The sequence below is a fragment of the Oryctolagus cuniculus genome, chromosome 11 (assembly GCF_051225735.1).
Source record: "Oryctolagus cuniculus isolate XC-2025 breed Fujian yellow rabbit chromosome 11, ASM5122573v1, whole genome shotgun sequence".
NCBI lineage: Eukaryota > Metazoa > Chordata > Mammalia > Lagomorpha > Leporidae > Oryctolagus > Oryctolagus cuniculus.
Genome location: NC_142877.1, coordinates 98,977,217 through 98,990,799, shown reverse-complemented (window position 1 = coordinate 98,990,799; position 13,583 = coordinate 98,977,217). Strand labels below are relative to the sequence as shown.

At 47.7% G+C, this 13,583-nt stretch overlaps 1 protein-coding gene across 2 annotated transcripts in view; it reads right to left on the bottom strand.

Moving 5' to 3' along the window:
• The window catches only part of ELK3 (ETS transcription factor ELK3), a 222,376-nt gene that overhangs the window by 151,023 nt on the left and 57,770 nt on the right, over positions 1 to 13,583 (bottom strand). The window contains exon 1 of one of the 2 annotated variants that reach the window (XM_089308810.1): positions 2,883 to 3,274. The exons of the other annotated variant lie outside the window; for it this stretch is intronic. The gene's annotated coding sequence lies outside the window, so the exon portion shown is untranslated. Of the gene's footprint in view, positions 1 to 2,882; positions 3,275 to 13,583 lie in introns of those variants that run through there. 2 annotated transcript variants of the gene reach the window in all.

Here is a 13,583-nt window from a genome sequence, read left to right as displayed (position 1 = left end):
ATTGAGTCCCTACCACCTAAAAGAGAGGCCTCAACTGTGTTCCCCAGCTCCTGGCTTTGGCCCTCGTCCAATCCTGACAGTTGTGGACATTCGGAGAGAGAAGTAGCTGATGGGAGCACTTCTCATTCTCCCCCCCCCCCCACCACCACACACACACCTCTTGAATTTTTAAAAAAAGTTAATGGAATTAAAGGCTATCTTTGTTTTCATGTCAGAGATGTCTGAAATCCAAACACAGGATTTTTGTTGTTTTGTTTTGTATAAGGCGCCTTTTCCATGAACTTTTTGAGGAGGCCTCATACTTTCTGAAAATCAGAGCACACAGGGAGCTTCAAAAGCTAACCTCAGGTAAGGCTGCAAAGCCAAACTAGGCTGTCGTAGAACTGATGAATACATCAGAATGCACAAAAACTAGACATGGGTGACTTCTAGTAATAAGTTTTCAGTTGACCAATTATCATTAGGTGCAAACTGCTGAAATGGTAATATCTCCACAGGAGAGCTAATCTGTTTGCTCATGAAAATTCTGATTTTGGGGGCAGGCACTGTGGTGCAGCAGGTTAAAGCCCTGGCCTGCAGCGCCAGCACCCTATATGAGCACCAGTTCAAGTCCCAGTGGCTCCACTTCCAATCCAGCTTCCTGCTAATGTGCCTGGGAAAGCAGTAGAAGATGGCCCAAGTGCTTGGGGCCCTGCACCCACGTGGGAAACCCAGAAGCTCCTGGCTCCTGGCTTCGGATCAGCTCAGGTCTGGCAAGGCTGTTGCAGCCATCTGGGGAGTGAACCAGCAGATGGAAGACCTCTCTCTCTTTCTCTCTCTACCACTCTCTGTAACTCTGTCTTTCAAATAAATAAAAAATAAATCTTTAAAAAAATTTTTTTAAAAAAATTCTGGCTTGTTTCTGATGCAAAGTGCTTCTCAGAACAGTTGCTTCCACTTGATCTCTGCCGTGAGTCAGTCAGCCTATGCCATCCCCATCCTGCCCCGACAGACACTGACTTAGTTCACTTGCTTTTCTTTTTTTTTTTTATTTTTTTTTATTTTTTTTTATTTTTATTTTTTTTATTTTTTTGACAGGCAGAGTGGACAGTGAGAGAGAGAGAGACAGAGAGAAAGGTCTTCCTTTGCCGTTGGTTCACCCTCCAATGGCCGCCGCGGCCGGCGCGCTGCTGCCAGCGCACCGCGCTGATCCGATGGCAGGAGCCAGGAGCCAGGTGCTTTTCCTGGTCTCCCATGGGGTGCAGGGCCCAAGCACCTGGGCCATCCTCCACTGCACTCCCTGGCCACAGCAGAGAGCTGGCCTGGAAGAGGGGCAACCGGGACAGAATCCGGCGCCCCGACCGGGACTAGACCCGGTGTGCCGGCGCCGCTAGGCGGAGGATTAGCCTAGTGAGCCGCGGCGCCGGCCAGTTCACTTGCTTTTCTAGGTCAGGCCAGGGTTTGCCGAGCTCAGCACTATCTGTATTTTGGGCAGGATAAATCTCTGCCATGGGGAGCTCTGCTGTGTGTATTGCATTGCATTGCAGGATGTTTCGCTGCATCTCTGGTATCTGCACACTAAATAGCGCCGCCCCCAAGCCAGGCTGTGACAACTGAAAACGTTCCCAGACACTGCCAAATGTCCCCTGTGAGGCAAACTTGACCCTGATCAAGAACCATTGATCCAACCATTAGTATTAGCCAGAGTGGGACCCACAGGTACCCAAATCAGAGCTGCATGTGGGATTTCCCATAGTAACCCTGACAGGATAAATTAAGTCTCTTGTGGAAAAGGGTGGGATCTGACAACCTCAGAGGTGAAAAATTAGACACTCTGCCTTCTGTACAGCATGTGCAATTAGCTGGCTGATCCCACTTAAAAGAAAAAAAAAAACATTTCAACCTTGTCACCAATTGCAATGAGATTCCCAGGAGATGGCAATTAGTTACCAACTGTATGAAAAGACAATCAGAGAATTTTAGAATTGGGAAAATGCAGGGACAGAGAGAAGGGGAGAGTGGGAGGGAGGAAAGAAAGAGAATCCAATGCAAGGCTAGAGTCTAAGTGAACCAAGATCTTCGCCTCTGGCAGGAACACAGTATCCAGCATTAAAACCCAAGTCATCCAGCCCTCCACTGTCTACGGGACTAACTTTAAGCACACCAGCCTGGCATCCAGGGCCCTAAACAGCCTGGGCCCTGTATCTACTTCCACTACTCACATGAGGCTTCACTCTCTTCCCTCTGATCCACTCATACCACCTCAAGGCACCTCGCTAAATACTATTCCTAGCCTTTATCCATTACATCGCCCCTTCCAGCACCTGCAACATAAACAACTTGAGGCCCGCATCAATCCCCACCCACTCAGTCCCTCTCTGCCCGCTTCCAGCACACCCAGCAGCTGAGGAGACAGCAGAGTAACAGCAAGCAGCTGCCCCGCAGTCGCTATGGACAAACTGCGTTCTAAGTCACCCTTGCCTGGGATTTCCTATTTCCAGGGCTACCCATGGCCACCCCATGCAACAGGAGCAGCCCTCCCGGGGCCAGGCAGCAGCTGCCTTCATGATATTGGCCTTTGGTCTCTCCATCTTCAGGAGCAGAAGTGCAAAACCTGGGGAGCCCAGGTGGGAGACAGGATGGGGTGCAGCAGGCGGTCTGAGTCGGCCAAGGGGGTGAGGAGGGCAGGGGGTGACGGGGCTGAGCTGCCCTGGTTGCAGGGCGCAGGCGAAGGGCTTGTCACTCTACAGTGACCTTTGGTGTTGGAGAGAAGGGGAAGAAGAGGAAGCAGATTTTGGCTGCTCCTGGATCAAGGATTCCTGAAGGTGGGGGGAGGGGGTCCCTGTTCTTTAGTGTCCCTTCGCCTTCCTCTCAGAGCTTGCATAGCCAAGGCTCTCACTTACCCACACCAGGAGGAGGGTCGAAGCTTGCAACACGGAGGCTGCTCGCCACTCTGTCCCCAACTTCTGGACTCTGAATACGGGGTCTTGATTCATATTTTGAAGCTCTGATTTCACAGTAACTTCATTTCTCCAACTTGAAATCAAGCTGTCTGAGGAGCTGGGCCAAAACCTTGGCCCGTGTGAACCTTTCTAGTTTCTGGCTTCAATAACAAAATTCACTTTGAATCTAAAATTACATTTTTTTGCATGCAGAACTATCTCTGTAGCCTCCCTTCCTCTCTCCTCATTTCCTGTTTCCTCTTCACCCTGTCTCCTTAGAGTCTGCTCAGTTATCAAAAAGCAGCAGTGCTGCTTTGTGGAGCACTCTCAGATCAAGCAGCAGAATGAGTCCCAGGCCTGGGTGCTTCAGGCGACCGTAGCCAGGTCCCAGGTCTCTTCCTGAACTGAGCACCGTAACCCTGACCCATTAGGGCAATTGTGTTCCTTTTGTAAAGGAGTCTTCCCTCTTTTGGACATTTGTGACAGGCCGGGCTTGTCCAGTTCTCCTACTCCAGAGGACGACTCAGAAACATTCACCCTAATTTAAGTAACTAGAAGCCTCTGAGGTTGGTGACATTAATTTTCTTTTAATGGATCCTATTCTTGACCATGGCCGTGTTCCTGGCTCTCCCTCCTAGGCTGTCTCTCTCCTCCCTTCCCAGGCCCAGAGTGGTTTTGGAAACTAGAATAGGCAGGGACCAAGGAAGGAGGTTTTTGGATTCAGGCAGTGCAACTTTTAACATCTGACGACATCACTTGGGTTAGTTACTCAGTTTCCTCACCTGTAAGATGGGAACAATGACAAAGAGCTTTCCCAGGAGGTTAGTTTGGAGGGCAAATGATATAACAGATGTGTACAGAGAACTTCTAATTTATCAGGATTCTTAGGGAAGCAGAGCTGTCTTTGTTGTTGCTAAGTGCAAGAGGCAGAACCAGGATCCTTACAGCAAGAGGGCCGGATGCTCCCAGCAAGACAAAGGGAGGATTTTGCTTGCATTTCCAGACAGGAAGTAGGGGCCCAGGAGAGGGCAGAAACTAAGCTCTCCGCAAGTGACCCTACTCTGGGACAACCCCTCTCCTACCAAATCTTGAGTCAGTTTTAGCTATTTCACGGAACACTTGAAGTAAGTAATGAGAGAAACAGAGAAAGGGCTGGGTTCTGTGGTTCGGGAGGAGTGAGAATGGAGGCACAGCACAGTTTAGCTCCAAAGACAGACTCTCCTGGGAGGAGTGCTGGACCATCAAAAGCAAGGAATCTCAGAGTCCAGTTTCTGAGAGATAGGGGGCGCCATCTGGCAACCTGGCGTGCGGCAGCTTAGTAGAGTTGTTCCGTTTCATGCTTTCCTGGGTCTTTCCTTCTCGACCTTCAGTCTCAGTTTGGGCACCACTTCCTTCGGAAGTCTTCTCTGATTTCCTAAACGTGGGTTATCACCATGAGCTCAAAGTCCCTCCCATGTGTTCTCGTTGTAGGATTGTCACTGTGAGTTATAATCTCTTTTGAATGTCTGGTATCCTATTGGGACTATTCTTGCCATGAGGTCAAAGCTCAATCTTTTACACCACTGTGTTCCCAAACCTGGCATAGCATCTTGCACACTGTAGGTCTTCCAGAAAATACATGTTCAGTGAATGGTGGTGTAGTAGAAAAAGTATAGTCTTCAGAGTGCTATAAATCTTGAAATCACATCCCAACTCTGCTGCTTGAAAGCTGTGCAACTCTGGGGATGTTCTTTACCTCTCTGAGTCTTACTTATCATGTCTGTAAGTAGGTATAAGGTGTGGGATCAGTGGGAGGATGTGCAGAGAATGGTGCCTGCCCACATTCTGTGCTCAGCAAGTCTTCAGCTCCATGTCTGATATTTGACACATCTATTCCAACCTCATGTCCCCACCAGATCCAAGCTCTCAGCACCTTATAAACCTCCTACTGCCTCCTTACTTCATACTGTTTCTCTAAGATCTAATAAGCTTTTCCATGTTCCAGACAATGTTCTGAACCCGCAGTCAGCAAACATAGCCTGTGAACCAAATCCAGCCCAGCACCTGTTTTTATATGTAATGTCCAAGAGTTAAGAAAGGTTTTTACATTTTTAAATGGTTGGAGGATAGGAGTTAAAAGAATATTTCCGGATACTTGAAAATTATTTGAAATTCAAATTTCAGGGCTCACAAATTAAATTTGTTAGGTGTAACATCACATTCATGGTTTCTCTACTGTCTATGGTTGCTTGTCTTAGCCCCTTTGGGTGCTATAACAAAACGCAGCAGACTGAGTAGCTCAGAAATAATAGATATTGCTGTGTGACAGTTCTCGAAGCTGGGAAGTCCAAGATCGAGGGACTGGAAGATTAAGTGAGGGCCCTTTCTGGTTCACGGATGGTACCTTCTCACTGTGGCCTCATGGGTAGAAGACACTAGCTAGTTGCCTGGGGCCTTTACTGTAAGGACACTAATCCCATTCATAAAGGCTCTGCCTTGGTGACCTAATCACTCCCAAACTGTACCTCTTAGTACCTTCACCTTGGGAGTTGGAATTCAACCTGTGGGTTTGAGGGGGACACAATCCGATCCTAGCAGTCCCTTTGGGCTGCAGGGGCCCAGTTGAGTAGTTTGTGACACAGACCCCAAGTCTCACAAGCCTAAATATTCACCATCTGGCCCTTTATGGGAAAAGTCTGACAATTTCTGCTCTGAGCAATTCCCACTGTCAATGATGATCACCCCCTCAGAAGTGCCGTGTGACACTGGGACCACCCCCACTTCAGAGTCGAGGAGCCAGGCATGGACAGGGGTTAGATGTCATGGCTGGGGTTAGATAGTAGAGCCAGGATCAAACCTCTACTGTTGCTGCGGCAGGTGATGGGACAGAAGGCTGGGGACAAGTGTAGACAGTCCTGTACACCATGCTGGGGAGAGCAGCCTACCTTGATCAGGGGAGTGACATAATGGAGTGAAACCCTGGCCTGACCACTGTGCTCAGTGGCATGAGGAGAGTGGGGTGGGGAAAGCAGCAAAAGCAAGGATGAAGGATTTGGATTGCGGAGCTTAGCCTCCTCGGTCTGATTGCATCCAACCACTCACCTCTGTGACCTTGGGCACATTGCTTAACCTCTCTTGCCTAATTTCCTCAGCCTGTACTAAGAGAGTTAGAGTAGAATGTAGACTCTACGTATGAGTTTTTTGTGAAGATTGGAATGGGAACTTACGTCTTCTGAACCTGCCTTTGGGCACTGAGCAGCCCCTAGTAAGTCTTAGCTATGGGTAGGCTGATGATTCACCCCCAAAGGAATCTGCTGCTCTTGCTCTCTCTCTGTTCCAGGGGCCATTCTAGGCAATCAAATTGCAAGACAGAAGAAGGATGAACTAACCAGACCTTATATCTGCCCATGAGGAGCGTACACTCCACTGAGGGGGACAGGAGAGTGCCCAGGACCAGTGGGCAGTGTGGCAGGTGCAATGCTCGGCTCTATTTTTTTTAAATTTTTAAAATTTTTTTGACAGGCAGAGTGGACAGTGAGAGAGAGAGACAGAGAGAAAGGTCTTCCTTTTGCCGTTGGTTCACCCTCCAATGGCCGCCACGGCTGGCGCGCTGCGGCCGCCCGATGGCAGGAGCCAGGTACTTATCCTGGTCTCCCATGGGGTGCAGGGCCCAAGCACTTGGGCCATCCTCCACTGCACTCCCTGGCCACAGCAGAGAGCTGGCCTGGAAGAGGAGCAACCAGGACAGAATCCGGCGCCCCGATCAGGACTAGAACCCGGTGTGCCGGCGCCGCAAGGCGGAGAATTAGCCTAGTGAGCCGCGGCGCCGGCCATGATCGGCTCTAACAGGAGCAGAAAAAAGAAGCACCCAGTTCTTGTTCTCCCCACCATGGCCCAGGCTCTTCCTCTTCCCTGAACACAACAGGCACCTTGTTGGGTTTTCCTCAGGCCACCTCACCCCAGACACTCACACTGGCCTGAGTGGGGACTAATTTGAATTCACCCAGTGTCCCAGTGCCCTGGCACAAGATCGTGTCTGGAGAACTGCAAAGGACAAACCTGGGAGGACCTGGGTAGGGGGATAGCTTGGCTTCTTCCTCTTGCCAAATTGCCAAGCAACAAACTCACAGCAGGAACTGCTGATGGTGCAAAAGCATATCAGGTTCCAACCTGGAATATTTGTCTTACTAATGTGCCCTGTGTCACACAAGAAACCAGAGCAACGGCGACTTTTATCTCATTACATGCCAGCATCTGCTGTTTGCTCTCTCTCTTATTCCCCCCCCCCTTTTTTTTTACAACCATCAATTAGCTCCTGGTTTGTCATTTACAAGTGTGTATTTCTGTGCTTCTGTATTTAGGTGTGCCAAAAGAAAGACTGGAAAGACACATGGGTGGTATCCAATTGGGGTGCTAGTGTGATGGTGGAGAGTGAGAGGGAAAAGCAGAGGGAAACTATTTGTGCCTGTCTTTCCCTTTTAGGTGAAGTACTTCAGGTATATGCATTTATTATTTTTTTATGTATATATTTACTTGAGAGAGACAGAGAGCTCCCATTTGCTGATTTGCTCCTCAAATACCTGCAATAGCTGGAGACCTAGGCTGGGAACCAGGAACTCCAACCAGGACCCTCCCATGAGTGGCAAGAACTCAATTACTTGTGCTATAACCACTGTCTTGCAGGGTCTGCATTAGCAGGAAGCTGGAATCAGGAGCTAAAGCTTGGCATTGAACCCAGTATGGGACATAGGTGTCCTAAGCCCTAGGCCAAATGCCTGCTCCCCATGTGCGTAGCTTTACAGTTCCCAGATAACCCTTATATATGCTTCTTCCTTCTTTCCACATCCCACACCTGCTTTACAACCAATCGCATACTCCAAATGTTAACAGCAGTTACAACTGAGCATTGGGGCCATAAGAATTTTAAAATTTTTCATCCTTTTGCTTTGTGGATGTTATCAAACATCTACCATGTACCTGTAAACGAGTATAATAGCTAAGTGTTTTGGTTCTGTAACCAAACTTGCTGAGTTTAAACCTAATAGTGGCAGGTTACTGTGTCTCAGCGATGCCCTCTGTAAAAGGAGAAAAATAATCATGACTCTTTGATTGGGTCAGTACAAGAAATAAATGACTTTCTACACATAAGTGCCTCAAACAGTGCCTAGTACACATGATGTTCAAATAAGCTCCCCATTGTTATTAATACCTAAGGAAACATTAGCAATATATTTTTAATTGTGAAAAATGGAAAGAAGGAGGGGAAAAAAATCCATGATCTGGGCATGTTCTAGGGGCTTATCTAAGCTGGCTAAGCGGGGAAAGCCACACCCCACCATCCCCCTCCCTGAAACAGGAAGCAATGGGCTCTACCTGCCTCTGTTGTGAGGGTCACGTGGGAAGAAGAATAAAGAGCCATGGGAAAGGGCTCTGAAAATATAATATGCAATGTGAAAACAAGGAATGCTTATTATGATTAGGAAGAGGGCTGTGCAGCATTTAAAAAAAAAAAAAAAAACCACACTGGCTGCCGGCTGCGACGGCTGGTGGCAACAGGAAGGGGATGGCTGGGCTTCCCCTTCCGGCTCTCTGGTTCCGGCCCAGAAACTCCACCCTGGCTGGAGAAGGAAGATTGAGCCTAACTGAGAGGCACCCCAACAATTCCTTTTCCTGTCAGGCATTGAACGGCGCTCTGCTTTGCACATGCATTCCTCTTCCTTTCTCGCAGCTTATTTTCTGGCCTTTAACATCCACACAGCATTACTTCTTAGCAAGCTACAGGCGAGCCGACGGCTGGTACTCACTGAACACTTACTAGTGCCTCTTGTAGACTGAATGCCTGTGCCTCACTCCCCAGATTCCGGTGATGGACTCCTAACCCCAATGCAATACTATCAGGATGTGAGGCCCTTGGGAGGTGAGGGGATCAGGAGGGCAGAGCCATCGTGAATGGGATGAGGGTCCTTTTAAAGGGGACCCCAGAGAGTTCAGTCTGCGCTCCTCCACAAGAGGATGCCAGACCACTGTCTCCAAGCTAGGAAATGGGCCCTCACCAGACAGTGAATATGCAGGTGTCTTGATTTTGGACTTTTTCAGCCTCTAGAACTATGAGAGATAAATTTCCACTGGTCAAGAACCCGGTCTATGGTGTCTTTTTGAGGCATTTCGAACTGACTGAGACAGTGCCAGGCATTCTTCTAAGACACAGGTAGTCACTCCTTTATCCTGCACACAATCCTAGGAGATAAATGTCTGCCAGCAAAGTGATGTGTTGGAAATATAATCCTCAAATTATTGTGTTAATGGCGTTTGGAGGCAGGGCCTTGGGGAGGTGATTAGGCTTGAATGAAAGCCATTAGGGTGGACCCCCTTGAGGGCATGCGTGACTTTATAGGAAGAGGAAGGGAGACCCCAGGCTAGCAGGCTTGCTCCACCTCACGGGAGCCCTCCTCCATGTTATGATGTATCCAGAAGGCCCTCAGCCTTGGACTTCCCAGCTTCCAGTATGGAGAGCCAAATAAACTTCTGTGGGTAAACTAAGTCAGCACCTTTTTATAATCTCCATCTTACAGAGGTAGAAACTGAGGCCCAGAGAGGTTAGGTAGCGTATACAGTCAGTGTGCAGTGTGGATCTGAGACTGAACCCCAGAAGTCTGGCCACACACTCTTGGTGCTCTTAGCCTCTAAGACAGTTAGGGAAACAAGTTCCTGGAAGCCCAACCATGCAGCAGGCCCTAACTGCCTCAGTGATATTTTTCTGCATGGCCACAGGGGCCCACCTGTGCAGAACATTTGCTGAAACTAGGAAGCAGGGCTCATATCTGCCAGCTGACCTCAGCCCTGAGATGCCCTTTGGGTTTATGAGCCCTGTGGAGCCAGGAGGAAAGTCCAGGCAGTCTGATTCTGCAGCCTGTCCTGTTCATCGCAAGCCTACACCAGCAACACAAATCAGTAAAAGATCTGCAGAAACAAATGCGGAAACAGGATGTCGGTTTTCACAGAGCCTCTGCATTCAGAATCAGTTTCCACCCCATGCTTCCGGCAATTGGTGAGGACGCTGTAAACACTGCAACTTGCCAATGACCCTCAGTTTCAGGAAGAACACCCGGCCCTCATGGCTGGGGAAAGAGCCGACATCATCTGATGCCAGGTGATGTCTGCTGCCCTGACAGTTCCTGGGATCCGTTCCCCCAGGATTCTGGACAGCACATGCTCTGACGGTGGCCCTTCCTCTCACAAAGCATGATGTCACCGTCCAATCCTCAGCCTCAAATGGTTTGCAGATTTTCTGGGGTGACTATTTCCTGTGTTCTGAGATTGCAGGTGGGGAGAGCATTCTGCCTGAGAACTGTGGACAGAATTTATAGGAAAGCTACTTATTGCAGTCAGGACAGGCTTGGTGGCAAGTAACAGAAAACACAGCCCAAACTGCTGTGAAGAATGCAAGGGAGTGTTTTGGCTCAGGCAATGGAACCATCTCCGGGTAGGTTTAAGGTGAAGGTGGATATAGTGGCTCAACTATGCCACAAAAGACCTGGCTTTCTTTCTGTCTTCTCTGCTTTGTGGTGATGTCAAGTCCATGTTAAGGAATGTTCCCTTCCAAGGGAGTAGGAAGGTGACTGGAAGCCTTGGGGAGCATGCTTCCCTGTTCCTCTCCAGCAGAAGGAGGAATGTCTCTCCCACATTATTACATAGATGTTCTAGGCTGCTGACTGTGTATCTAGGGTCACACGCCTGCCCCTGAGTTGACCACTGCAGCTGTGAGCCATGAGAGCATCCTACTTGGTTTAAATCAATCAAACCCTACCCCCAGGTCTGCAAACTAAGCCCTGTCAATCTCCTTTGATTTGTAAAAGAATTTGCTGCAGTCATTAAAAATACCAAATAGACTTAATAAACTAATAAAGTAAATGGCAACTACATTCTCATAATCACTCAAATAAAAATCTTGAAATCATTCTTGACTCTTCCATTTCTTTCATTCAACTCCCGTATCCAGGCTATCCTCAAAACCTACTAGCTTTCCCAGAAAATATATCTACGCTCTGACCCATTCTTCTTTTTTTTTTTTTTTTTATCTTTTATTTAATGAATATAAATTTCCAAAGTACGTCTCATGGGTTACAATGGCTTCCCCCCCATACCGTCCCTCCCACCCACAACCCTCCCCTTTCCCACTCCCTCTCCCCTTCCATTCACATCAAGATTCATTTTCGATTATCTTAGTATACAGAAGATCAGCTTATTATACCTTAAGTAAGGATTTCAACAGTTTGTTCCCACACAGAAACATAAAGTGAAAAATAATAGATGATTTTTTTTAAATGATGATGAAATCAGATCAGACCTATTGTCATGTTTAATCCCAGTGAGAGTCAAGTTGGGAATTGATAGTTTCTTTCTTTTTTTTTTTTTTTTAACAGAAGATCAGTTTAGTGTACATTAAGTAAAGATTTCAACAGTTTGCACCCCCATAGAAACACAAAGTGAAATATACTGTTTGAGTACTCGTTATAGCATTAAGCCTCAGTGTACAGCACATTAAGGACAGAGATCCTACATGAGGAGTAAGTGCACAGTGACTCCTGTTGTTGACTTTACAAATTGACACTCCTGTTTATGGCATCAGTAATCTCCCTATGCACCAGTCATGAGTTTCCAAGGCTATGGAAGCCCCTTGAGTTCTCCGACTCTTATCTTGTTTAGACAAGGTCATAGTCAAAGTGGAGGTTCTCTCCTCCCTTCAGAGAAAGGCACCTCCCTCTTTGAAGACCTGTTCTTTCCACTGGGATCTCACTCACAGAGATCTTTTTGCCAGAGTGTCTTGGCTTTCCATGCCTGAAATACTCTCATGGGCTTTTCAGCCAGATCCGAGTGCCTTTAGGGCTGATTCTGAGGCCAGAGTGCTATTTAGGACATCCGCCATTCTATGAGTCTGCTGAGTATCTCACTTCCCATGTTGGATCACTCTCCCCTTTATTTATTCTATCGGTTAGTGTTAGCAGATACTAGACTTGTTTATGTGCTCCCTTTGACTCTTAGTCCTTTCATTATGATCAATTGTGAACTGAAATTGATCACTTGGAATAGTGAGATGGCATTGGCACATGCCACCTTGATGGGATTGAATTGGAATCCCCTAGTATGTTTCTAACTCTACCAATTGGGGCAAGTCAGCCCGAGCATGCCCCAAATTATACATCTCTTCCCTCTCTTATAGCCACTTTTATGTTTAACAGGGATCATGACCCATTCTTCTTTATCCATGGGGACACTCTGGTCCAAGCTACCATTATCTTCCATCAGAACATCATAACAGTCTTCTACCTGGCCTTTCTACTTACTCCCCTTCTGTCTCTTACCCATAGAGAAACCAGAGTAATCCTTTAAAATGCTAAGTTGCTATGGGTTGGTGCATGTCTATATATAAAGGCTTGGTAACCAGGATGGCAGTTTTGGGAGGTGCTGTGCACCTTTAAGAGGTGAGGCTTTGGCCGGTGCCGCGGCTCAATAGGCTAATCCTCTGCCTGCGGTGCCGGCACACCAGGTTATAGTCCCGGTCGGGGCACCGGATTCTGTCCCAGTTGCTCCTCTTCCAGTCCAGCTCTCTGCTCTGGCCCGGGAGTGCAGTGGAGGATGGCCCAGGTCCTTAGGCCCTGCGCCCACATGGGAGACCAGGAGAGGCACCTGGCTCCTGGCTTCAGATCAGCATAGTGCGCTGGCCGCAGTGTGCCAGCCGCAGCGGCCATTGCAGGATGAAACAATGGAAAAGGAAGACCTTTCTTTCTGTCTCCCTCTCTCACTGTCCACTTTGCCTGTCCAAAAAAAAAAAATTAATTAATTAAAAAAAAAAAGAGGTGAGGCCTTATGCAACATCCTTGGATCACTGGTGGCATGCTCTCAAAAGGGCTTATGGTACTCCAAACCCACCCCATCTCTCTTACTCCTGGCTGGAAACATGACTGTTTCACTCCTACACATACTCCTTACAATGATGTGCCCAAACCAATGAACCACCTGAAACTGAACTTGAACTGTGAGCTAAATAAACCTTTTCTTTTTACAAATTAGTTGTCTCAGGTATTTCGTTGTAGTAACACAAAGCTGACTAATGCACAATGTCACATTATATCCTTCCTCAGCTCAAACGTACCAAGAGGCTCTTATACTAGAGGAAAAAAAAACAAAAACTCAAAGACAATAACGGCCAATAGGGCCCTATGCCATATACACTCCAGCCTGTTGCCTCTTCAGTCTCACCTTCTATCATTCTTCCCTTGCTTGCTCTGCTTTAGCCAGACTGGCTTCTTGCTGTATCCCCAAAATACCAAGCACGCCCCATTGTACTGTTCGTTCGGCCTGGAATACCCTTTTTCCCAGTATTCACCTGGATCATCCCTTCCGTTCAAAAATGACATCATTGTGACCACCCTATGTGAACACATATCCACCCAACATATTTTTTAAATTACTTATTTTCTTTCTTTCTCTCTCTCTCTCTCTCTTTCTTAATTTGAAAGGCAGAGACACAGAGGGGGAGAGAGATAGAGAGAGGAAGAGAAAGTCTGTTGATTCACTCCCCAGACTCCTTCAATAGCCAGGGCTGAGCTAGGCCAAAGCCAGGAGGCCAGAACAGAATTCATGTCTCCCATGTGGGTGGCAGGGACCCAAGCACTTGAGTCA